A 25,808-nucleotide genomic window follows, 5' to 3' on the forward strand; every position below is an offset into this window, starting at 1 on the left:
TTTTGTGTTGTCGCGGTGAAGCCCTGACCAATGTTCCGTTTTATTCTGCATAGTCCATTGTCGCGCACTTCGACGGCATGTTTCCAGCGCAGTTTTGACCAATGCTGTTTCTTTTCTACTTTATACTTTTCTGTTGATCCGGAGCAAACCGGTGTTTTTAAGAAAGACTTGGTTTTCACTCGTCGGGCGAGATCATCGCTCGCGGACCCGTATTCTAGAAGGCGGAGCCTTCAGTGTATATGAGGCGGAGTGTAGTGTAGTGGTATTTGTGCAGAGTTTTAATTTTGTTTTGGGTTATGTGTGTGTTTTTTAGTGTCGGCAGGTTTGTGTTTGAATTTTTACTTTTTGCATATGTTAGTTTTACGAAGTGCTGTTGCCGCAATCAGCCTTTGTGACTAGCCTCCTGATGCGGGCTAGGTGGTAGTCATGCGTGTGCAGTTGTTTTGCGGCTCCTGCACTGACCAGCTGAGATGGCATCTCGCCAGAGCCAGGCGAAAAGCCTCCATATTGCACGCCGACCCGGGCTTGGACATGGACATAACCCGGCTGTTGCTGGACCCCGGGTCGGACGCTGACGGGAGATGCGGGGACCTCACCAGCCACAATCAAAGTTAGTTCCTGCGGCTACTGATGCGCCGCCGCTTTATCCCTTCCCTCTCCCCGCTCTTTCCCGAAGTAACCGGTCCCGCGCGAAGGCTATAAAGGAAGGCACGCTCCATCGCCTCGCTCTCTTCACTCCCGAGTCGACCTGCGGATCGCTGCCCGGCCATCCAGACGACGACCCTGATGACCTCCCGCACCACCATGGACTTCCGGACGTGAGATTAAAGATGTTACAAGGTCCGCTGTGTATTTGTCTTGCGTATCCCTCGGGCAGAGGAATTGCCCACGCATTTCAATAAAATCTATGGCAAATGATTGGTATACTCTTAAGTTATGACAGGAGCATATTAGCAAGCAATTTTAATTTCAGCAGCGCACTAGGAAGAGATGCTTACGTTCAACTACTTAAATTAGTATGTAGACTACTTTCATATGCAATGGAAAGAACATTTTTGCATACTAATGACGCCGTGCCTGCGTCTACTGACTCGTAAATCTTGTAGTGCATGCATATGATGTATGCAAGGAAGCTCAGGATGCCTTTCTTCCCTCTTTTTACCACTGGTAGCATACCTAAAATGATGTTTTCAAACTGGTTTCAGCTTCTCCAAACTGAAGCAGGCGCTCCTCAAATAGAAGAATAAACATGTGCAAGATGTTCTTGCCGATGACCTGTTCATAGCAGCCAGCATCCTTCAACCCCGAAAAAAGTTGTGGGTCTTTCATCAATTTAGGACTGGGGCCCTTGCCCCAGGCCTAAAGAAGCCTACAGCACAGGAGGCACTGGAGGCGACGAAAAGACTCGTCGAAAGGCAGGCACAGGTATTCTATCCAATTGACTTACTGTAAACCAGGGAAGGAATGTTGTTTCAAGTTATTCGCTTCAGGTGATGTCCGCTAAATCTCTTCTCTTGCTTTACTTTACCTTCAGCTATATAGAAATGATCCCATCAGCCTCATTTTCTTGCAATTCCCGCACAATGACATTGAACCTAATTCTGCCTTGAAGATACATGCAAGCCCCGCATTAAGTAATGACTCGCACACATCTGCTAGCATGCCCCGCCTCAAAAAACACCTTATAGGAGACCTAGCCTAGTCATCCCATCTGGTGTGTTTAGCTACCTGCGATGTCCGACTAGGTGGTGAATAGTGATGTTATCGAACACAGGTGGATACAGGTGGCTGCATTCAGTTGGAGCCTTCAGCAACTGATCGCATTCAGCCAATGGGGGAAACGAGCATTGAGTGCACACAAGATCCATATTTGGTTCTGGACCTTTTGTGTTCACTTCGAAAGGAAAACATTCCCAAATTGGAGTCTCATTTATCCAGTTTTGCTACAGCAGAAACTGTGCTGCGATCCTGCAAGCAGAATGAGAGCGTGCAGCCCTATATAGGAAATATTTCCCACATATGCTACGGAATGCCATCATCAGGTGCTGTTGTGAGGCTATTTTCTACTGCAGGGGCTCTGCAGAGAACACGTAGAGCCTTTTTTGCCTTCAACTGTACAAAAACTCATTCTCGTTAGAAATATTAAGACTATAGAGCTGATAAACTTTCTCTCACTAGACTTTATAGTAGGTTTATGGATGCCTGACGTCACAAAGCAACTCGGTATGAGTGACGACGTTGCAGATGGCTTCGATTTCTGTGAGTCGATAAAATGTCGAAGTTGCCACCAATTATAAATCAAGTTGCTTTCACTTCAAGGTACGGCAACCATCATCACCCAAGCGGAAAGGAGAAAGAATGCATTGCAGTGGTCTTCTGCATCGCACAGAGTTCACCGTCGATGATTTTGAAAAGTAAGGACAGCGTAAGCAAGGCACTTGTGTCGGGAATGCCGGCCAGACATAAAAAAGTGAGGAACCCAACATATGATGAGCTAGATAAGGCTGTACACACGTGGTTTGCCCACACTCAAGCAAAAATATCCCGTTCATTTCAAGGCCAGTGCAGGGTGGCTAAATCGCTTTGAAGCTAGGCACAATGTCGTCAGAAAGGGTTTATGCGGTAAATCTGCTTCAGTGAACACGGAAGCTGCTTCAGCATGGGCTGCGAACCTTCCTGACATCATGAGTCGCTACACTCCAATTGTTCGGCCCACCGTACTGACAATGTGAAATTATCAGTTATGTAGTTGAGCTATTTCCCGCCCAACTGCACTTCTGCAATTCAACTGCTGGACCAGGGAATTATACGATGTGTAAAGTGTGTCTACTGTGAGAGGCTTGCGGCTTCTCATCGACGGGAAGGGAAACGGAAGTCGACCTGTTCATGGCACTGCAGACGATAGCTGCTTCGTGGAGCGTCACACGAAGTACAGTTATCAGCGACTGCTTCAAGCACGCCAGTTTTCTTTTTTCAGCACGGCAACCAGCACCACCGCAGCACCAGAAGACGGCTACCATAGACATTGACCCCAGTGATTGATGCAGCATGGAGTTTGCTTCAAAAGACCGGGAGCATCTGATGACATACAGCTGGAAGGTTTCCTTAGTGTTAGCGTGGAAATGGTTGTCCAGAAGAAACTGAAGGATTAGTGCATTACAAAACGTGTCCGTGAAGTAGGACTGTCCGATGATGACGACTCTGTCTAGGATAATTGCTCAGCGACCAAGTGCCAGGTAATGGACGCCTTAAATGTGATCCAACAGTTCCTTGGCACTCAGGATGATGACATTGCATTGGCTGTTATTGGTGCGAAACTCGCGTGATGCTGCTGCTGCTACTGCTGGTGGAACCAAAGCAAAAAGTGCTAAGAGATTTCTGGAAGTAAAATAGTGCGGTGTCCCGAGTCACTTTTTGTCCTTTTAGATTTCTCGACAACGAAATTCTTAGCGCGCCCCATGAATTTCGTTATGGCAGGAGTCAAATGTCAACATTCTCAATAAAGCAATGCAAAGAGAGAGAGTTGACACTGCTAAAGAAAGCATCAAATTCAGCAATACACACACATACAAGCATAGCATAAAACATCCAGAAAGCTTCCTTACCTCTGTAAATATCAGACTTGTTGTACTGGTGTCTTTCCTAGGAAATGTATTTAACAGTTAAGAATCATAAAGCATAGCCTATGTTTTCCATGATTTTTCCTACTGAAAGGTACAGCCCAGTATTCCGTGCCTCTTGTGTCGTAAGCATGTACATGTTTACTAAAATTAGCCAAAGTATGCAATTTTGTTATACAGTTGACTCCTGGCATTAGATATTGCTCAACAAAATACTTGCCACAACAAAGTACTTTCTGTTTCCCACAAAACCCGCACAGGACTCGATATATTGAAATTCTCTCAACATCGAAATAATTTGTAGTCCCACATTCACTTTTACAGATTTTTCGCAAGTGTGTAATGGTCAGTGACCCGTCCTCTATAAGTTGAATACCGTGCTGGCAATTGTTCTCTGAATGCACCTGCTAAGGAGTGGCTTGCAGCAGCTAAATAACTCACGGCATAGGTATTAATTATGTTTTTGTGTATTTCTTGCAAAATAAATTTGATTGGAAAACATTTATTCTGTCAAAGGGAAGTGATGAGGCCATGAAGGGGCTTGTTGGCACAGCACACAAGAGCAGACAAATATGTATTCACAGCCGTTCTCTTGCTTGTATGCTCTCAAATCCAGAAATGCTTCGACACAGACATACTATCCTAGGGTAGGTACAGATTTCTCATGTCACGAGTGTGGATACTCTTTCAGCCAGTTGCAAAGTATACTGCCACCACAAAGAAGCGCAAGTTCCCTTTGCTGGATAAAAAAGCACGGATTTACAGCCAAAGTGACAAGAAGGCAATTATTTAGTTTAGCATCGTGCCAGGTTCACTGCCAATGATATTTGAAGACAAAAAAATAGGAAAAGCTCCTTCATCGAGCACTTGGTGCAACATGGGAACATGACGCAGAAAAATTATGAATGCTTGACAATACAGTCTATGCCTGGTTCACCAATATGACCGTCAAAAATGTTCACCTGAATGGCAATATGCACAAAAAGCCCCTGAATTTCTGTGCTTGCCTGATGGGACTTGGCGACTTTAAGGTCCACACAGACTGGCTCAATCACTTAAGCACAGCCCAATATCACGGACCACATGCTATAATAAAAAGCAATCAGGGGAACAAGTTGATCAAAAAAAAAAATCTTGAAAAAGTAAAACTAACAAGCTAACAAAGTTACGGCTGTGATAGAAAAGTGGTTTGCGTGAGACAAAGGTGAAGAGCAAAGAAAGCCCTGCCTTGCTCGGCCAAAGTGCACCCATGTAAACTCAGCGCAGACACCAGAGAGGTACGAAAAAAAAGGACATTCAGAAAATGCTAAAACACCTAGGTTATACCAAGATGTCTCAAAGGCATTTTTTTCTCCATGTCCTGTGGACATTTCAGTGAAGGCATGGAGAACACGTCTCGAGAACATCTAGCCTATTGGCAACAGTATGCAAAACATTACCCAAACGTGGAAGGGCCATTCGGATCCATCGTTCGTCTCTGTGGGCACATGGAAGAAAGCCTTAGAAAATTTCAAGCTACATAAAAAATCAGTCATTTAAATAGCATCGCATACTGGAACTCCAAAGGAACATCTAAATAAGTAGCTGAACTCCTCGATGAGGAATATCAGCAGCAGGTTGCTTTAACCGAAGAAAAACAAAAAAAGAATCTGGAAGTCCTACAGTGCACTTGCATGCAGGGCTAGTTAGTTAGATGACTCTGAAGACCTCTGGCACTGCACAGTTACACACAAACACAACACACACACAAGAGATTAGAGTAAGATGTTCAGACCGATCAGCAGCACCAGAGGTCTTCAGAGTCCTGCAGTATATTGTGGACATGGTAATTCCGGCAAAGGGTGGCAGGCCCTTAGAGGCCATAATGAAAGCAAAGAAAAAGGTCTGTTCTTAGAGATCGTTTATCTTCTGAACCAATACTTCGCCCAATACAGAGTCCTTCAACGCATCGAACAGCTTGACTACGAGATCATTCACAGCAGCCAGCATCCTTCACCCACGGCAAAAATTGCAGGTCTTCCATACCGCCCCCGCCCCAAGTCTAAGAAGCGACAAAAAGACTCAATAAGAAGACACAGGTACGCATGCATTTTACATACTTATACAGTACAAGGAATCTTGTTTCAAGTTACTGGCTTAGAATAATCTTGTGGAGCATGTGTGCGATGCATGTGGGGAAGCTCAGAATAAGTCTTTCTTGCCTCCTAAAGTGATCTTTGAAAACTAATTACAGTTTCTCCAAACTCAAGTGGTCACTCCTCGAACACGTTCATAGTAGACAGGATCCTTCACCACCGGCAAAAATGCACGTCTTCCACAACGCCCCTGCCCCAAGTCTAAGAAGCCCACAGCGCAGGAGGCACTCGAGGCGATGAAATCGCGATGAAAAGGCTCGTCGAAAAGCAGACACAGGCATGCCATTCACTGGAATTATTTTAAACTGCAACAGGAATTATATTTCAAGTTGTTTGCATCAGCTGATGTCAGTTAAATCTCTTGGCTAGCATTACATTACCTTTTGCTATACAAAAATTATCCTATTGCTTCATTTTGTTGCAATTCCTGCACAATGGCATCAGACCTAATTCCACTTAGAAGATGCATGCAAGCCCTGCATTTAAGCAACGACTCACACACATCTGCTAGTATGCCCCTGCCTCAATATATGGCCCCTAGGAGACCTAGTTGATTGTCATTTCGTACGGTGCTCGAGCCACCTGCTATGTCTCATTAGTTGGTGAATAGTGATGTTATTGACTAGATCATTTTAAGATGAAAAGGTCTACACTCAGACAAGTGCTTTAAATTCACAAGTGGATACACATGGCTGCATTCATTTGGAGCCTTGAGCGACTGACCGCATTCAGCCAATGGAGGAAACAAGCATCGAGTGCACACAAGATCCATACTCTGTTCTGGATCTTTTGTGTCCAGCTCAAGAGGAAGACGAGCAGGTCTAAATTCTAACAAGTGCTTTAAATTCCTAATCCTGGTATCACTCTCTCATATGAAAGGAGTGACCGTAGTTGGAAGCTCCTGCCCATGGCATAGCAAGACCCCGGATGGTGGTAGCTACGTCGCGAGGAGGCGTAGCTATGGTCTTCTCATAAAAAATCAGCCGACTATGACATTTGATTTCGCGTTACCCCTATGCCACGGGCAGGAGCTGCCAACTCGGGTTGCTCCTTTCATTGGGAGGGTGATATCAGAATCAGCTTGCCAGAGCCGTTTGCATTCTCGGTACCCCTTCGACACGCAGGAACATCGATACGGCTTGGTTGAAGCGTGACTTTATATGTGGGCTGGTAGGCTTACACTCTCGCGTCATACCCTTAAAGGATGAGCTTCAGCGTCCCCAATAATGTAGCACCTTACACTGATAGGGCGTGATAAGGGAAAAATCAAGCAGGCAAAAGAAGCTTACGCCGTTGCTTTTGCAATTCAACAAGCGTTAACCAGAGCTAAACCACAACTAATTTTTTATTGGTTGCTTTGAAAGGCAAAATTAATGTGTGCAAAGACATTCCTGCAGTAGCCAAGCTTGTTGCACAATGTGGCACAACAGTAATGAAAAAGAGGCAAAAGGAACTCTAGCAATCCTGATGGGGTGAATCATGCCTTCCTTGAAAGAATAGGCTATGAGCATATTTTATTTTTCACTTAAGCAAAATCATGGCATGCTGAAAGAATTATCTGTACATGAATTGTTGAAGCTTGGTAAAAATAATGAATGAGTGATGTGAAAAGCTCTATGGTGTTAACCTACTTAGTCTTATTTTTGTTTGTGCATATATATGTGGATTAAGTTACAGGCAAGCAGAATGTGGTTTTTCTTATGTTAAAAATCATTACGATGCCACTTACGTAAATAAAAACTGAGGAATAATTATTGTGTAAGCACTTCATTTGTTTCTCATTGCATATTTTGTATGTAGATGGGCCCCGTTTGTTGTCATTATTTGCTGCATCTTGATTGGATGTTCAGGCCATCTCTGTTTCAAGGGTATGTTCATTTTTATCATGCAGGAGAGATGCAAGAATACTTGAAAGAGAATGTGCAGCTACAGCAATCAGCAGCAGGTACAAAACCTTTGTCAAGTTAGGCTTAGTATTGGTATATATCAAGTTGATTTGATTGAATTTATTTGCAGGGTGCCACTAAAGCCTCCCTACTGCCCACGGAGAAAACAACGTCATTAGCCAGAGGGACTTCCTATCTTCGGGGGACAACAACGTATTTGCAGCACCAACAGAGCATGACACCCCCTCCCCTTCCATGAGCGAACTGGCCATTGGTCTAAATGCAGCCTCAGAGTCACAAGCCGTCCTAGAAACGAGGCCCAGCTGCCGCAAACCCAGTGGAGCCTCTTGCAGCTGACATACGTCCAGCAGAGCAAGAGGTGAAAGTTCCACAAGTCAGTGGCACACATAAAGCTGGTAGATTTAATCTGTTCGGAATTATGCTCTTGTTGCAGCTATCAGTTATATAATAAGCTCAAACTGCCTGACCATTTAAGAGAAAGGTTACAGTGATATCTGGAGCTTAGCTCTCGCTATATTTTCTTTCATATATAGCAGTCAACGCAGCCAAGGCTGCGGTACCCGTCGTGCACCTTGTCTGCTTCGTGACGTGGTGCGTCAAAAACAAAAATAGTAATGACTTGAAAACAAAAGTGCTTGTTGGTAGATATTGTAGTGGAATGATGCAAGTGTTTTATTTTGCAAATAGAGTGATTTTACTTTTATGTTCTCTAAAACAGAGCGACTTAGCTTTCTGGTTTTCTCCAGCTGCTCCTGTATCAAGTTTTTGCAGCTAGGCCGGCCGAAGTTCGCAGCTTGGCCAGCGAGTTTCGTCAACCTCTTCGTTCACCTCTCTTCATAAAATACAGTAGCTTGTCGTATTTTCAGGATAAAAATATAAATTACAGCGGCAAGAGCACTAATATGCTGCACCACTTGCTGCGTTCGATGGCCCGTAAACCAAACACATCACCAATGTCGCGTAGCCTCCAGACAACGCTGCTCCGAATAATCGGCCCCACACTTAATTCTATAATCAAACAATTAATGATTAATTATGTGCAGCATGCAAACAAATGTCAGTGAATGGCAAAAAAAAGCCCCACTCATCACATCCATAACCAGCCTGCACTGTTTTCCCATTAGGAAAGGTAAACAGCGCAACATTTTTAAAACTAGGCATTTTAGTTTAATGAAAAATGAGCAGTTCTTTAGAGCTTGCATCCTGACTTTGTACCTAGTGATTCTTTGAAACACTATGGGGGGGGGGAGGAAATTAGACAAGAAAAAAAAAGAAAACCCTACACTGAGGCTGCAGTTAAAAACTCCATGATGCCATTTTATTTTCAAATGATTGATAAAATGTTTTCAATCAATGAATTAAACGTTAAGAACTGACCACGTCTGAGAAAGTGCATAAAAATAGCATGTGGCATTGGTCCTACATGGTAACAACAAAACCAGTTAACAATTTTGTTATCAGGAAAATGATCACATGATCATGGACACAGGAAAGTGAAGATTACTTCAGCTATCACACTCAGCTGTTTTGTGTGCCCCTTTCTTAGTGCCTTATTCTGGCAATTTGAAATGCAGTCACCTTGTTCTCAGTATTAAAAAAAAAGTCGATTAGCAGCCACACAGCACTGCCCATTGATGTAAGCATATCTGAAGCTGCTGCCTCTCACACAAAAGAGCACTAGGCTACTGGAAACTGTATGATCATCAAATGTTACTGTGCTTCTGATTTTATTAGTATTTAGCATGATTACGTTGCTTTTTACCCTACAGTCTCAGTGGGAGTGTATAAACAGTCGTTTCTCCAAGGGTTATGTGCTTGCAAAAGATTAAAACGAACAAGAATTTCCATTTAATGTACTAACAAACAATTCACAGTGCCTTAGCTGTAGTTAAGCCTAGGAGATTGCGAAAGCAAGAGAGGCAAAATGTCTCCAATGGAAGACGACACCACCTGAATGCGCGCGCCCTCGCGTCCTCGAAGGGTGGAGACAACTTCGCCATACTTTGGCCCACCCTTCTCATAGCACTTCAGGAGTGTTCCTGTTATCTGCAATCCCAACCTTGAATGTGCGCCAAAGAACGCCACACGACAGAAGCGATAGCGTACCATCCAAACGCACACTTGTCGGAGAAAGTGACAGATACGACGCCCTTCCTCCAGAAGTCTCAACTTGTCTAGCGTTCCTGCCATCTGCAATCCCAAACTTGAATGCGCACCAAGGAACGCCATGCGACAGCCTCCGCAAAAGCGGGACACACTTGCGTGGGCTCAAATATGAAGGCGTAGAGGCGGCACTGACCCTTTCAAAGAATGTCCCCACCCTCCAGAGCGGCGGAGGGGAGGCACCCTACCACCTGCTAGACCACAGTGCACCTAGTGGGAGAAGCGCGAAATGCCCAGCGTGGCTACAAGAGACGCTACGCTGAAGAGCCGACTTGATAGCCCATCTTCGCCTCGCATTTATGACGTCACACCACCTGTTAGACTACAGCACACCTAGTGGGAGAAACGCGAAACGCCCGGCGTGACTACAAGCCACGCAACGCTGAAGAGCCGACTTGGTAGCCCAGCTCTCGCGATGGTATGACGTCAGTAGTCACGTGGTGTAAAGTGTAACTACCAGACCACGCTACGCTGAAGTCTCGAAACCTGGCGTAGCATTGCTTTCGAAATAAAACTTCTTGTGTGGTTGTTTGCACTGAATGTGTGCTGTACATGATGCTGTAGACGATGTGCATTGGGCATTTAAAGCTCTGCATGACCAGTCACAAATGAAGTGAAAAAAAAAATGATAAAATGCCTATTGAACTGAGCAAACTCACAAGTAGGGAAGCTTTAAATTTATGTTAGAGAAAAAGTGCATCAGACATGTTCCATTCTAAAACTGGGTGGCATGTAATCTGTTATGCAGTTGCTAATTAAGGGGATTTTTGTTGCGAAAGCAACACTGACAGCCAAAGCAGGAGCTCGGGCGGCCGCAGCTACATAATAGGTTTGTGGGGTTTAACGTCCCAAATCGACTTAGGCTATAAGAGGCACCGCAGTGGAGAATTCCGGAACCTGCCATGACATTTCAATTCACGTTACCCCTATGCCACGGGCAGGAGCTGCCAACTCGGGTTGCTGATATCGGGTCGCTCATATGGGAGGGTGATATCAGAATCAGCCTGCCAGAACAGTTTGCATTCTCGTTACCCCTATGACATGCATGCATGCATGCATGTCCATACTACTTTGTTAATGCGAGACTTTATATGTGGGCTGGTAGCTTACATTCTCACGTCATACCCTTAAAGGATGAGCTTAAGTGTCCCCAATAATGTAGCACCTTACACTGACAGGCCGTTATAGGGGAATAATGTAGCAGGCAACAGAAGCTTCCGCCGTTGCTTTCAGAATTCAATTCGGGTTAACCAGAGCTAAGCCACGACTAATATCTGGTATTTTTGGAATTTTGTTCTGAGGTGACTTTCTGTACTGCGGGCTTCCTAGCAATACATTTAGGCAGAAAAATAGACATTTGTGCAAGGTTGTGACCGTTGTCGGTAAAAGTTTGGATGAATCGAACCAAGAGCATCTGTCCATCACTTAATGTTCAAATCTCTTTTAGGCGGACTTGACATGCGGGGTCGCCATCCCAAAAGAGAAGTGGCTCTACCTACAAAAGCAGCCGAAGGACTCCCTCTTTGTGCGGGAGACGGCCAAAGCCCTTTGGAATATGAAGGATCTGTTTAATAGAAGCAAAACGGGCAAACAATGCCACCGAGGGGGTTCTTACGATGTCAGAGAGACGAGCTCTCACACTAGCTCTCCGAAGTAAGGTTTGTCGGGCCTTCGGTCCTCGGCCGCGGCAATACAGTCATGCACTTAAAACTAGCGGCAAATGCAGGCGCGGCAGCACATGCGCGTGAGAGCGAATCCGCGTATTGGAAGCCGGGATAGTGGTTTCCCGATAAGAAGGCCGTGCGACAGGGGGGGAGGGCTTTTTTTGATTCGTCCGCCGTGGACGTTTGGCGGGGCGTACCTGGACGGAGTGTTCTTCCGTCGTGTCGTGTTTGGACGGGGATTCCGGACGTTCGGCGTGAGTGCCTGATTGTGCTGTTGTTCCTTTCAATTTTTCTGTTCCGTGAAGATTGTTACCTTCACACTGTCGCGGTTTTCCTTGTTTCTGTTTATTGCAAAAGTAGCGACTTCGTTATTCTCCTTGTGTTTGCCCAAAGTAAAAGCGGTTCGCCAAATTTGGTCTGTGGTTGTCCGTTGTACGGATTATTGCGCCTCGCGGACCCTCCCCCTTTCCGGGGCGAAGGCAGTGGCCTTCATCTGGCGCCCAACTGGTGACTTTTTCTTTCTTTTTCTTTTCTCACTGCCTTGCCGTTGTGCTTGCTTTAGCTTTTTTTTCATTTTTTTCGAGACGCCTCCGCACGTCGTGACTACTAGCACTGGGAACTGCCCCCCTGCCAGAGCCGGTCGTGGACACTTCTGCAGCGCTCCGATAAACATACAGTAAACCTCATACATAGATAACTTCCTCTACTTAAGCAGTTATTGCAGTGACCTTTAAAAGTGTATGTGATGCAACAAATCATTTAGAGCATTTGTTATTTCATATGCTGCAGTTGAAAATAGTTATGAAACAGGAAGTTCAATTGTTGGAACTTTTCCATCAAATAATGATCATTTTGCATATTTATTGCTTTCAACTGCTTTTGAAATGCACATCCAGTGGCACCACAGCAGCAAGTCGAGAGAGGAGCGCCTGCGTACGGTGAACAGATCACTGGCTGACATGTTGAAAGTAATGAAGACATAGTACTGATATTTATAAAGATTTGAAGGTACTTTGTACAGCCGCTGTATGCTTCAATGGCACTGACTGGCAGTGCATGAACTGGTTTTACTCCGAAACAGACATATTTGAATCTTACTGCATGCTTTCAAATCAGCACATGTTAAGCTCTGCATAGTTCCAAAAGTGCTGCTTCATACATACTCTTGCTGGCTAAAAGCAATCAATATAACCAACCTGCAGAATCTGGCCATATGGTTAGTTTTGCAGAGTCTGCACAAATAAAATTTATGGAGTCTGCAGCATACAGATGTGCGGAGTCCGTAGAGTTCATTCTGCGGAGTCTGTGCCTTTTGAATATTCATAACCTGCAGAGTCCATAGCACTCATTCTGCGCAGTCCATAGCTTGTGGATATCAATAACTTGCGAAGTCCGGAATTCCGCAAAAGTGAATCCGTACACTCCATAATCCGGACCTCTTCAGCACGGCTATCTGGTTGTACTTATCGTCTTCACTTCAAAAGCATCAAGAAACCTCTCGCATGCACTTCTATCATTGGTTGTGTATTGTGTTTTGTTGTGTATGGTAATTTCTGTTGGCTTACTCATATCCACCATTCTGTTTTCAGCATCGGAAGAATGTACTCATGAAGCATATGCTGAAAGCTGGCCATGAGGAGCAAAGCCTGGCTGCTGAACCTGAGGACTTCTGCGAGCATGACACCACTCCACACATCATGGTAGTGGTTGAATGCGGCTGGACACACTGAAGTCACAGTCACAGGTATTAAACAAATTCTGGAGTTGCAGTAATAATTGCAGAACGCACGCAGAAGCTTTTTACCTGGGTGTGAGGAACAAACTGTGACGTACCTGGAGTACTACACAAGAGAACAGAAAGAGGTCAAAGAGCACATCTGCTACAAAAATTGGAGTGCAAGCTCTGGTACATTGGAGGCTATTATTATGGATGGTTTCAAAATGAGTCGAAATATGCATGGCCTGGAATGCCATACCTTTATGGGGGATGGTGATTCATCTGTCCACAATCAAATCAGCACGAAGATAGACTACAGTCGTTTCATCAAGAAGAGTGAGTGTGCCAATCATGCAGTCAAACGTTATACCACTCATCTCCATGGTGTGTGGTGAAAGAGTGCAAAGGGAGTGCCAGCATCCTAAGAGGGCCTAGAATAAAGCGCATAAAAAATGGTGCTCGCAAAGCAATCAGCCACTATGCTCACACCCTGCAAGGGTTTCAGGGCTCCTCAGAGGACAGGCAAGAGCTGATAAAGCAAAGCACGCAAAACCTGACTGCTGACCTCTTGAATGGGCCAAGTTATATTTTGGTGGCCATGAGAAATGCAACAAGCATGAAACAATGCATGGAACAAGGGGTGAAAATGCCTGGGAGGGCATTCCTCAAATGCTGGAAGTCAGGATAATGACTGCAGCCAATATTATTGCTGATAAGGCTGCCTGCCTCGTGACAGGTGATACAAGCAACCTTGCAGAGAACTACATGTCTCTCGCTGCCAAGTTTTCATGTGGCAAACAGATCAACAGGTGCCAAAAAGGCTCTTATGAGCATCGGTGCCGGGGAGCTGGACTAAGCTTTTAGCTTGGGCCTCAGTGGCATGTTATAGCTGCTAAGGCTGCAACTAGAGTCCAGCACATGTCCCGAAAAAAGTATGCAGAAAAAAAAAAAGTGACGAAAGAGTGCAAAAAGGGTTACACAGGAAACGGCTATGGGCCTAACTATGAGCAGCCAGATATGCCACCTGAATAGTTCTCTGAAAAGGACAGAGATATGCTTCAGAGCTTGCAGATTGATTACAATGTGTGGAAATAAAAGAGGCAAGCGGAGCCATGCTGACAATCCAGCTTGGCATACTGAGCAACAGCATCTCCTTACAGCATCATACATCCATGCTGTTTGTAAAAGGAAGGACTCTACGCCATGTGATGCATTTGCCAAGGGCCTCGTGCACAGACAGAGCTTCACACCTGCAGCTCTGGAACATGGCAAACACCACGAAAAAGAAGCCTTATGCTTGTACAAGGTAGAAATGCAAACTGAGGTGCAATGTGGACTTTTTGTCGACCTTGATCATGGTTTTCTGGCCACTTCACCAGATGGTCTCGTTGGCAATGATGGCATTGTGGAGGTAAAACGTCCAGAGACAACATAAAATCAGGACCCACTTAAAGCTGCTCGCAAGATCTGTGGGAAAACCGAAATCACTAATCCTCCTCTTTCGCAGTCTCACCAATATTTTTATCAAATTCAGGGTCAGCTTCACATTACAAGACGGTTATTATGTGATTTTGTTGTGTACACTACAAAAGGAATCTATGTGCAGCGGCTGCAGCAAGATGATGAGTTTTGGAGAAAGTTCTGATTCGATTCTACAGGGACTGCATTCTTCCAGAAATCATTGCCCCGCAAGCCACTCGCTCCATGGAAATTTGCCGGCCAGATGGAATAGGCTTGCCATTGAGAAAAGGCAGGTCAAAAAGACACTTCTAAAAGAGAGAAGGCAGTGCCTGCACAGGAGTTAACCTTGCTATTCAGAGCAGGAAAACTGTCAATGCGGAAAACAAGGCATTCACTGTGTAATAATGAGTAGTTGGTTCAACCAGTGAGAACTGTGTAAACACTACAATGACTGTCAAAATGCTCCTCCTCATGGCATGCCCTGCGTGATAACGAGTAGTTGGTTCAACCAGTGAGATCTGTATAAACACTACAATGACTGTCAAAATGCTCCTCCTCATGGCATGCCCTGCGTGACACTGAGTAGTTGGCTCAACCAGTGAGAACTGCGTAACCACTATAATGACTCAAAATGCTCCGCCTCATGAGATGCCCTGCGTAACATTGAGAAGTTGGTTCAACCAGTAAGAACTGTGTACAGTTGAATCCCGCCACAACGAATACCGCCACAACGAAATTTCCGCGACAACGAATAATTTTTTATTCCCCGCGAGTATCCTATAAGAATTCATGGCCTAAATTTCTCTGCACAACGAACCATTTTTGCAGAGCGTTTCCGCTTCAACGAAATTTTCGCGTTCAAAATCGAAACCGAAACTAGTTTTATTGGCGAGAAGTCCAAGTCAAATCCAAAGCCACATTAAGCATGAAATCACGTGATTGCAGTTCCGCCATTTTGGCTTTGTGTCGTGGTCGCGTTGTTCACTCGCTGCCTTTCTCTTCGACAACGACGAGTTTTCATTCGCAGGACACGATGGCAACGCAAGTGAAAAAACGCAAAACTCTTTCCCTTGAGCAAAAAGCTCAAATAATCGCCCAAGCAGAAAGCGGAAGGAAGAAAGTGGCAATTGCTGAAGACTTCGGAATTCCTGCAAGTTCGCTGTCAACGATTCTAGGCAATAAGGACAGCGTGAGAATGGCACTTGCTTCAGGCACATCCTCGAAGCACAAAAAGATGACGCGGCCCCTCCATGAAGAGTTGGACAAAGCAGTGCATGCGTGGTTCGTGGAAGCACGAGCCAGCAACGTCCCCCTGTCCGGAAGCATCGTCCAGCAGAAAGCCTTGAACTATGCATGCCTACTTGGCATTGATGATTTTAAAGCCAGCATTGGCTGGCTAAACCGTTTCAAGGCCCGCCATAACATCGTTGGAAAAGTGTTGTGCGGCGAGTCAATGTCAGCAGACGTGGACGGAGCAGCTGCTTGGAAGGCGAGTAACATGGCCGGAATTTTAAGCAACTTCGCGCCTGCAGACATTTACAACGCCGACGAGACCGGGCTATTCTACGAGATGTTGCCGGCTAGGACGCTCGACTTCAAGGGGCAGCGCTGTCACGGCGGCAAACACAGCAAAAAACGCATCACAGTGCTGCTTTGCACAAACATGGATGGCTCGGACAAGCGTCCGCCGTTAGTCATAGGCAAAAGTGCCAAGCCGCGCTGTTTTAAGGGAACTCGTAGCCTACCTGTGCAGTACAAGGCGAACAACAAGTCATGGATGACCCGTGCTATTTTCACCGAGTGGATGATGGCATTCGACCGCGACATGAAGCGGCAGGGCCGTAAAGTTTGCTTGCTTTTGGACAATTGTTCAGCGCATCACTCCGACGAAGTCAAGCTCACTAACACGGAGCTGAGGTTTTTCCCTCCCAATTGCACGTCCGTCTTACAGCCTCTCGATCAGGGCGTGATTCTTAGCCTGAAGCGCGCTTACCGCAGGAGGTTAATTCAGCGGCTGCTTTTTAACACTGAAACCGGCCGAGACACGAAGGTGGACTTGTACGTGGCACTGCAGATTATGTCTGCTGCCTGGAGCACACTGGGGCGCTCAGTAATTGTGAACTGTTTTAGGCACGCCGGATTTGCCGAAGGTCGACCCGTACACTCTGCTGGCCTAACACCAGGCGTTACAGACGACGACGAAGAGGCGTCACCGGCTCCGGGGATCGCGGCCGCCTGGAAAACGCTGGGAGAAATAGGAACCGTGCCGCCTAATCTCGAGCTCGACGAATGCATCGGCGCTGACGCTTGTGTTGTTGTTCACGAAGATGTGAGTGATGAGCAGATCATAAAAGCTGCCCGGAATGATAAGGACTCTTCCGATGAAGAAGACGACGACGTACAGGAAGCGCCGGCTGCGGCAACCGCCGTACAGGTGATGGACGCTTTTGATGTCATCAGGAATTTCGTTGCTGTCCGAGACGACGATGTTGCAATGGGTTTGCTGACCGAGTGCGAAAATCGCGTGACGGCGTTGCTCGCCGTGAAGCGTAAGCAAACCAAGCTTACAGATTTTTGGCATTAAACGCCTTTGCTGCTGCTTGGGCAATTCTTTCTGCGTTTCACGTCAAATTTTTGCGATAACGAAGTTCCGCGAGAACGAATTTTTTTTCGTGCACCGTGGATTTCGTTATAGCGGGATTCAACTGTAACTACTATAGTGACTGTCAAAATGCTCCTCCTCAAGGCGTACCAATGCATAACATTGAGTAGTTGGTTTAACCAGTGAGAACTGTGTAACCACTACATTGACTGTGAAAATGCTCCTCCTCATGGCATGCCCTGCATGACAATGAGTAGTCGGTTCAACCAGCGAGTACTGTGTAACCACTACATCGACTGTGAAAATGCTCCTCCTCATGGCATGCCCTGCATGACAATGAGTAGTCGGTTCAACCAGCAAGTACTGTGTAACCACTAAAATGACAATATGCTCCTCCTCATGACATACCCTCTGTAACATTGAGTACAGTGAAAGCTCGTTAATTCGAACCTCGATAATTCGAATTTTCGGATAATTCGAACTACACTACTTGGTCCGGCCAAGCTCCATAGAGATCTGTGTATAAAAAAGCCTGTTAATTCGAACGCGAGTCGGTTCCGCTACGGATAATTCGAACTACGCGCCGCCGCGTCTGGGCGGCTTGGCGCACATCACGCGAAAAAAAAAAAAGGGTAAAGAAACACTTCCGCGATCGGTAGGCATAATTAGAGGCTGTGCACGTCCAAAACGGGGACAGAATAAGGAACCAGGTAAAACCATGGAAGAGTGGGTAAAACTTAAATGGCGCCATGACCGGCGTGGCGGCCGGCGGCGTTGAAGGGAGGAGACGCGGCCGCGGCAAGGTAAGTGCATGGCCGCGCGGCGGCGGCTGCCTGCTCTCTCTTCTGCGCAACCTCCGTAGTTTGCAACAAAATGCTCGTTAATTCCAACCCTGTTAATTTGTGAAATAGGGATAAATACTGTCGGCGCGGTCCCAGTCAATGCCCATAAAAGGCTATGATCTCGGACGGGCACTATGGGTTACACTTTTTTTTTTTTGCGATAGCCATCCATCCTTTCACCTATCAGTCGTCAACGGAAGCACGCGAGTCAGCCGCGATCATGACGCCGGCTTTTAGCACCGTTCGCTCCGATGATTGGAGTGGCAGTAGACTGGCAGTAGACGGCGCCGCCCGCCCAAGTCGCTCATAGCACGATAAAGCGAACATACTGAAAAGGAGGCTTGCACAACCGGATAAGCGCTGGCACTTTGCCAAGTTCGTTTTCCTCCCCCCTGACCGAGCTAAAGTCAAAAGATAAACACGCCGTTATCGTCGCGCAGCATCTTGGCGCACTGCCAAGAAATGTGTTGTGGACCGTGAAGGTGCGAAACAGAGGGACGCGCTAACGACTGACGCCTTTATTATTATTATTTTTTTTTTCAGATTTGTAGGCACAAATCGGGGCTGGGGGGGGGGGGGGGAGGGGGGGTTCGTTATGCGAGTGAGTTCGTTACGCGACTAAATACGGTACATTTACCGTAGTACAAACGGTTTTGGTCAGTTTTTTTCAAGGCCATTCGATAATTCGAACATCGGATAATTCGAACTTTTTTCCCGGTCCCGTGAAGTTCGAATTAACGAGCTTTTAGAAAGCTTGTTAATTCAGAACTCGTTAATTCGAAATTTTGGATAATTCGAAATAGTCATCGTGGTCCGGTCCGCAGTGCATAGAAGTCTATGTGCGTAACAGCTCGTTCACTCAAAAATTGGCGCCGCCACCCATAATTCGAACTGCGCGCCGCCAAGCGGCGCTGTTAAAAACCATCGTTGGAAGCTTTCACGGCAGAACGATAGATGGCACAACCATCGGGGCGCCGCTAAAGTCCCTCGATAAAGAGAAAGTACCGCCACGCTTTGTACTTTGCCGCCGCCGCATCACCTCCTCTCCTCACCTCCTCGCCACCTACTCGGATTCAGATCTCCGCGCGACGGGCACCTCTGCGCGACGCAGTGTTGCCATTTTAGCGGATTTCCCGCTAAATTTAGCGGTTTTTTTGAAGCCTTGGCGGGAAAATTTTGAATTTAGCGGCTAGCGGTTTTTTTAGCGGATTATGAATCTATTTGGCGGGTCTCGTTGTTTTGGTGGATTTCAAGCTTTTTCAGCAGATTTTTAGTGGATCTGAACGAAATGTTAAGTTCTGTTATTCTTCTCGGTTTAAAAGATGCCTGCAGGTTATGGGCGAGAAATTACGGCGGTGATCTGAAACAGCGGCAGCCGCGCCTGGTCTTTCGCGCGATGCAGTTTGGTTGGCGTGGGCAGTTATATGATACGCCTGGGGTAGTGCCCCCTGCGTATATATTCGCTTCTGTTGCCTCTCTGCGCGCGACTGCTCTAAGGTGTCAAACGATCCCATGCATTGCCCCGAGCGCGCCGAGTGCGTCGACCCTGCGAGGCGCGCGGATATAAACACGTCGACGCCGATCGGTCCGCAGTTACTTGACACGCGTACCAGCTTCGCCTGCCGTAATGGTTCTCAAACACTCCACTTTCAACGCTATCTCTCACTGTGTTTTCCCCTTCCCTTGCTCTCAATGTTATATATGTGATCGATGCAAAATAAAAAGCAGTCCATGCATTGTCTGTGGTTCTTGGCCAGAAGTCCCAGTTTGGCTACCCGGTGAACACGTGCAAGGGACATCATGCCAAAAACGCCGAAAGTGAAGTATGCTCAAAAGTTTCGAGACGAATGGCTTAAAGACCCCGACCTACGCAGCTGGCTTCTCTGCAAGGTAACATCCGATGGACTGAAGGTTGCCGAATGTAAGTTCTGCCGTTGCCAACTTGGATGCAAATACAACGATTTGAAGGCGCACAAGGACGCAAAAAAGCACCAGAATGCTGCTAAAATATTTGGCCCGTCTCAAAAGCAGATTACTTTCTCCAAAAGAGCTGAAAGCGATGCAGCGAGCACAGCAGAAGGCAAGGCGGCGTTGTTCATAGCTGAACATTGCAGCATCATCACTGCTGACCATCTCGCAGAATTCATCAAGCAATCATTCCCAGACAGTGCGGCTGCCCAAGGCTACCGAATGAAGAGAACTAAATGTGCTGCAGTGCTCAAAAATGTTCTCTACCCCCCCTTTAAAGAAGACCTTGCATGTGATATTGGCAACAGCAAGTACAGCATCATTGTTGATGAATCAACCGATATTTCGGTGACAAAGTATTTGTCAGTTTGTGTGATTTACCACAGTGAAGAAACGTCATCAATAGTGACAACGTTTCTGTCCCTTTGCGTGCTAGAAACATGCGATGCGCGCGGCATTGTTGAGGCCATAAAATGTGCTCTGAAGGACCACAATATGAAACTAGAAAATTTGGTTGGAATCGGAACAGACAACGCAAGTGTGATGACAGGTGTGAACAACGGCGTTCATCAGCTGCTGAAAGCTGATGTGCCACACCTAGTTTTGATTCGCTGCGTCTGCCATTCGCTTCAACTGGCGACATCAGCCGCCGTGGCAGAAGGGCTCCCAAGAAGCTTAGACTACCTTGTTAGTGAGACTTACAATTGGTTTGCTAGGTCTTCGTCCCGGCAGCAAGCTTACAAGAAACTTTACGGCCTGCTAAATAGCGGGGAAGCGCCTTTAAAGATCGTGCAAGCTTGTTCGACCAGATGGCTTTCGATCGCGACAGCAGTGGAGCGAGTGTTGGACCAATGGGATGAGCTGAAGGTGCACTTCCAAACTGTTAGGCTGACGGAAAAATGCTACAACGCGGAAGTGCTGCACTCTATGTACTCTGACAACGCCAACAAAGCTTATTTGCTCTTCCTGAAGCCAATACTTCAGGATATCCAAAGAGTGAACAAGTCCTTTGAAGCTAAGAATGCAGACCAGACAAAGCTTCTGGACGACCTCGTACGACTTCTGTCTGCCCTCATCAAAAAAGTGGTGCTTCCAACTGTAAACATCGACATAATCACGACCAAAGTAGAGGACCATCTTGATCCAAAGCCGTACTTGGGCTATTTGTTTGAAAAACACATGCAGGAAATGAAGGAAGCGGGGTTTAATTCCGAAGATGAAGACATATTGCGAAAGCGATGCATCAAATTCCTGGTTTCTCTCATCGAGCAGATACGCCAGAGGCTTCCTAAGAACATTGAAACGTTAAAAAACGTGGGACAGTTGGCGGTTGAGAAAGCCTTGTCTGTGTTGAAGCCTTCACTAGTACCACTCATGGAAGCAGTAGGTGTACCGCCAGCCAAGATAGATGCGGCCGAAAGCCAATGGAAGAGCATCACAACTGTCCCTTGGACGAATACATCATCGACTGAGAACTTCTGGTGTGAAGTAAAAAATTATAGAGACTCTTCTGGCGAAAACCCGTTCAGTCAATTAGCGGACTTCGCTATATCAATGCTGGTGCTACCCTACTCCAACGCGGAAGTGGAAAGATCATTCAGCCAATTGAGCTTGCTGAAAACAAAACTACGAAACAGGCTCGCGCCAGCTACTGTGAACGCCATTATGGTGATCAGAGCGGGGCTGAAGAGGAAGAACAAAGGATGTTTTGATTATCAGCTGCCAGAAAGGGTTACCCGACTCATTGGGACTGATACCACTTACAGCGGACTGAGCGAGCCGTCTACATCAGGAAGTGCTGTGTGTCAGCCAGTTCTCCAGGTGGATGACGAGGATTCCGATGATGATACCGATTCGTTTGTGTTTTGACTGGTTTTGACTCTGCTTCAAGGCTTGCATAGCGTTGCTTTTGGCTAATGTTCTCTGGACACACCCTCATGTTCTGTTTGTAATTACGAGCAGTGTGATATGATATACGTACCCGTCTGGTGTAATCCTCATTTATATTTCAAGATGTTCATAATAAACCGGTGAAAAAATGCACATCTCCCTTCCAGCAATTTACTGCGCACTACGCTTAAAAATGGTACAATTGCCGGCCTATTTAGTTTCTCTTGCATATGAGAAAAAAAATTGAGGAAAGAACGCTCGCTGAAAGGCATGAACAGTACTGTGTAGTGAGCTGCATTGGACGCTGGCCGGGAACTATATGCGCTACAATTAGTCCAAATATACGCTCGAAAAAAACCTTTTTTCTTTATTAGCCACATTTATGCGATACAATTTGCCAGCTCTTCGGCTCGGGGCTGCTTGAATGCACGCACAAGCAGACGCTACTTCCGACGGCGCTGCGTATTCTGGTTTCGCTTTTGCTTAGCGTGTTCTGCTGAAGGCTGTGGCACAGAATCATTACATTTCCTTCCATTTGTAAGCCATGCAGGAGGTCCAGTGCAAGTATTTTTACATCCAGCACCGCAGTACATATTAGCGGTTATTTTGGTGGTTTTTCGAAAATATTTAGCGGGTTTTTAGCGGATTTTTGGGTCCTTTTGGCGGAATGCTGGCCACCAGAGGTGGCAACACTGGCGCGACGCGCAGACGCGCGGCGCGTTCCGCTTCGCGCTAATAGACCTCTCCCTGTTTGCAAACAATGTGACGTCAGAGGGCGTGGTGGGCGTGGCCTGGTGGGCAAAACATATCTTTCCCGGTCAGGCCTACAGCGGTGTGGGCGCTATGGAGGTGTCGGATTATGTGCGCTCACTGCCGGAAAATGCTCGCCAACGCTACTTAGAGAAATTACAGGTGCGTGGCACACAGTATCCGGACCCCTACGCATTAGGGAACTGGAAGAACGATCCAAAGTGCTGGCCAAACGTGCGCTTCGGAGACGTTTATGTATACCTTGTTAGCACTCCCGGCCCGTACAGTGTGGATGCGTTGAAGTCGTACAAGTCTCTCAAAGCCTACGGCCTTGCGATGGAAGGACATGTTCGCACGGTTCTCATTTCTGACCTGGACACCGAGTGCTGCTTCGTAAAGGCCATGGTGACACCGTCCCAAAGGACCACCGCCGAGCCCTACGAGGCATGGGCGCTTGTGGACCAAGACTGCAGCGTTCGCACGGCGCACTGCACCTGCATGGCGGGGTGAGTTCATATTTACATATCAAGTGCAGCAATGAGCAGCTGTTGTTACCGAAGCGGGCTCGTTCATTTTTTTTTCTCTTTAGTTCGTGTCCCACTTCTGCGATGAATGCGTGCGTCCAGGACCAAGAGAAAGCATCGCTTTGAGACGCGTTGTGTCCTCTTCTCTCCAATGTCGACGCGCTTCTTTCTTGTGTTCTAGAATTTGCACTAGTACACACTGTTGTCAGATAAGGCCAGATGTTGGCGCAGTAGAATGGGTTACCGATACGGGCAACGTTTGTCGCAGAAGCGAAGCATACTGCGATTCCGTTCTGGAGCGTTAGTGCACTTGAGCAAAGGTGTTGCTTGAGTGCATTTTCACGGTGTTGCGTGACGTAGGCCACCTCGTTGAATGCGATTGTTTGACCATAGGGCTGGAGGGTACTTCGAGGAATCAGTGTCGTCCTAGCACGTGAACGCGCAGAATTACGAATAATGTAACCACGCGTAACGAAATGCCCAAACCCGCCCTGTCTGTAGTGAAAAAAAAAACGAGTCTTCAATGTTCGTCGCATAAAGTTCCTGTTGTTTGTTCTTATGTACTAGTAAGTGCCTCTGTAGCGCGAGTATCTAACAAATGCTGTTGTGCCATTTATATAAACTTGTAGCACTTGCCATCGCTGTAAAACTGTACTGGCGAGCGGAGTAGTCGCTTTCTGTACTTAACATTTAAGATGGATATCAAATATTAACAAGTTCTACTTGGCTTTTGAGTGATTTTGCTACCATTCCTTTTTGCAGGCTTGGTGAAGTGTGCTGTCACGTGGCTGCCCTCCTTTTCAAAGTTGAGCTGCTTGTGTCTTCAGGACATGCAAGGTCATCTACGTCCCAGCTTTGTGCCTGGAACAACAAGTTCCGAGAAAGTGTAATGCATTTTTTTCTGTGCTTCTTAGTCTCGTGAAATTGTACATAATTACTTTGTATGAACAGGTGTTAGTAGGAGCATAAGCAGCAGCTTAGTGAATGAATGCTAGAATGATTCCTTTCTTAGCACACAGATAGGTTATTGAAGAAAGGTAGGAAACGATCCTCATCCTCATTAATGTCAGCTGACTGAAAGTGCCTTACAGGGTATGTATCACAACAACACTATGCAAGTAATGTATTTTGCTCTATCCTAAAGGTTCAGCCTACCCGCCTGAAGGACCTGGTCATCGTCAAACACAAGCCCGGAAGGCCATCAAAGGGCGTCAAAAGACTGCGGTCGGTTGTTCACCAGACAAAAGCCAAGTACCCTGCGTCGCTGGATTCACTGCATGCCATTATTCCTGATGCTGCAATATTTACGGCATTTGCCAAGTATGTCGTCCCTGATGAAGACACAGACACTGCTGATGAGTGCCAGGGAAGTGCTGACCTTCCGGAAAGCTTGTATGCACTATTTGACCCGCACTGGGAAGAGCTTGATGATGATGAGAAAGCCAAAAGAATTGATTTTTTATTGAACAGAAGGATAAGTGAGCTAGAAGTTGTCGAGATTGAAGCACAGACCAGGCAGCAGAGAAACTGTATTCAGTGGTTTGAGCAGAGATGTGGCAGAATTACTGGGTCAGTCATCGCAAAAGTGCTGAAATGCAAGAGTGCTACGAGTGCAGCACGCCTCGCGGTAAATATTGCACAGTCTCCACTGGTTCAGTATCAGTCGCGCCAGAGGAAGCCGCAAGCAATCAGATACGGCATAGACCATGAACATATTGCAAGGCAGCAATATATTGATTACCAAGTGCAGCACCATCAGGGCTTTAAATGTAAAGATGCAGGGCTCTGCATCTTTCCACAATGGCAGTATGTTGCGGCCAGCCCAGATGGGTTCATTGAGTGCAGTTGTTGTGGGCGTGGGGTGCTGGAGATAAAATGCCCCTACAAGTATAGGGACAGAGTAATAAGTGATATCAGGGACAAAGCCTTTTACCTTGATGAGAACCTGAACCTCAAGGAGAACCATGAGTACATGTTTCAAGTGCAGACAGAGTTGGCATGTGCCAATGTTGACTATTGTGATTTTGTTTGCTGGGCAAAGGCAGGCTTTCTGATTGTCCGTATTCAAAGGGACCACGATTTTTTTGATAAGCACATGCCAGCTTTGCAGGCATTTTGTAGGAGTGCAGTGCTTCCACAGCTACTGTCAAGAAAGAGCAACCTCGAGCATTAAGCAGCAGTGACCAAAGGGGAAATCGCCTATGCAGAATGAAAAAATAAGGGGACACACAAGCTCTACTTTTAAGGGTATGATGCGATGTTGTTATTGGCTGCCATCTGCGGCTTCTCTTGCGGATCCTCGTTCGATTATATGCAATTTGCTACTAACTTAATCTCTGATCCTTTAATTTTTGTGTTTATGTCGCATATTCATTAATATAGTTGCAAGCTGCCGAGTAATTTGAAAAAGGCCACTCTACGTAGATATCTATAAAGCCCCACTTTAATAAAGCCCTATGAACGTGCCTATGTGACCCAAGAGTAGCATGTCTTACTCATAACCCCAGGGTCCTCGAAGGTTTGATTTCCAATTTCCATCTTTCCCACCCATCTGAAAGCAGAAGT

At 46.3% G+C, this 25,808-nt stretch overlaps 2 pseudogenes; both read left to right on the forward strand.

Moving 5' to 3' along the window:
* Window positions 1–13,096: 13,096 nt before the first annotated feature.
* LOC146176941 (uncharacterized) lies at window positions 13,097–14,238 on the forward strand (annotated as a pseudogene).
* A 49-nt stretch (window positions 14,239–14,287) lies between these two features.
* LOC146176942 (uncharacterized) lies at window positions 14,288–25,798 on the forward strand (annotated as a pseudogene).
* Window positions 25,799–25,808: the final 10 nt, after the last annotated feature.

This window comes from Amblyomma maculatum, chromosome 10 (genome assembly GCF_055883805.1).
Source record: "Amblyomma maculatum isolate TAMU_Amacu chromosome 10, ASM5588380v1, whole genome shotgun sequence".
NCBI lineage: Eukaryota > Metazoa > Arthropoda > Arachnida > Ixodida > Ixodidae > Amblyomma > Amblyomma maculatum.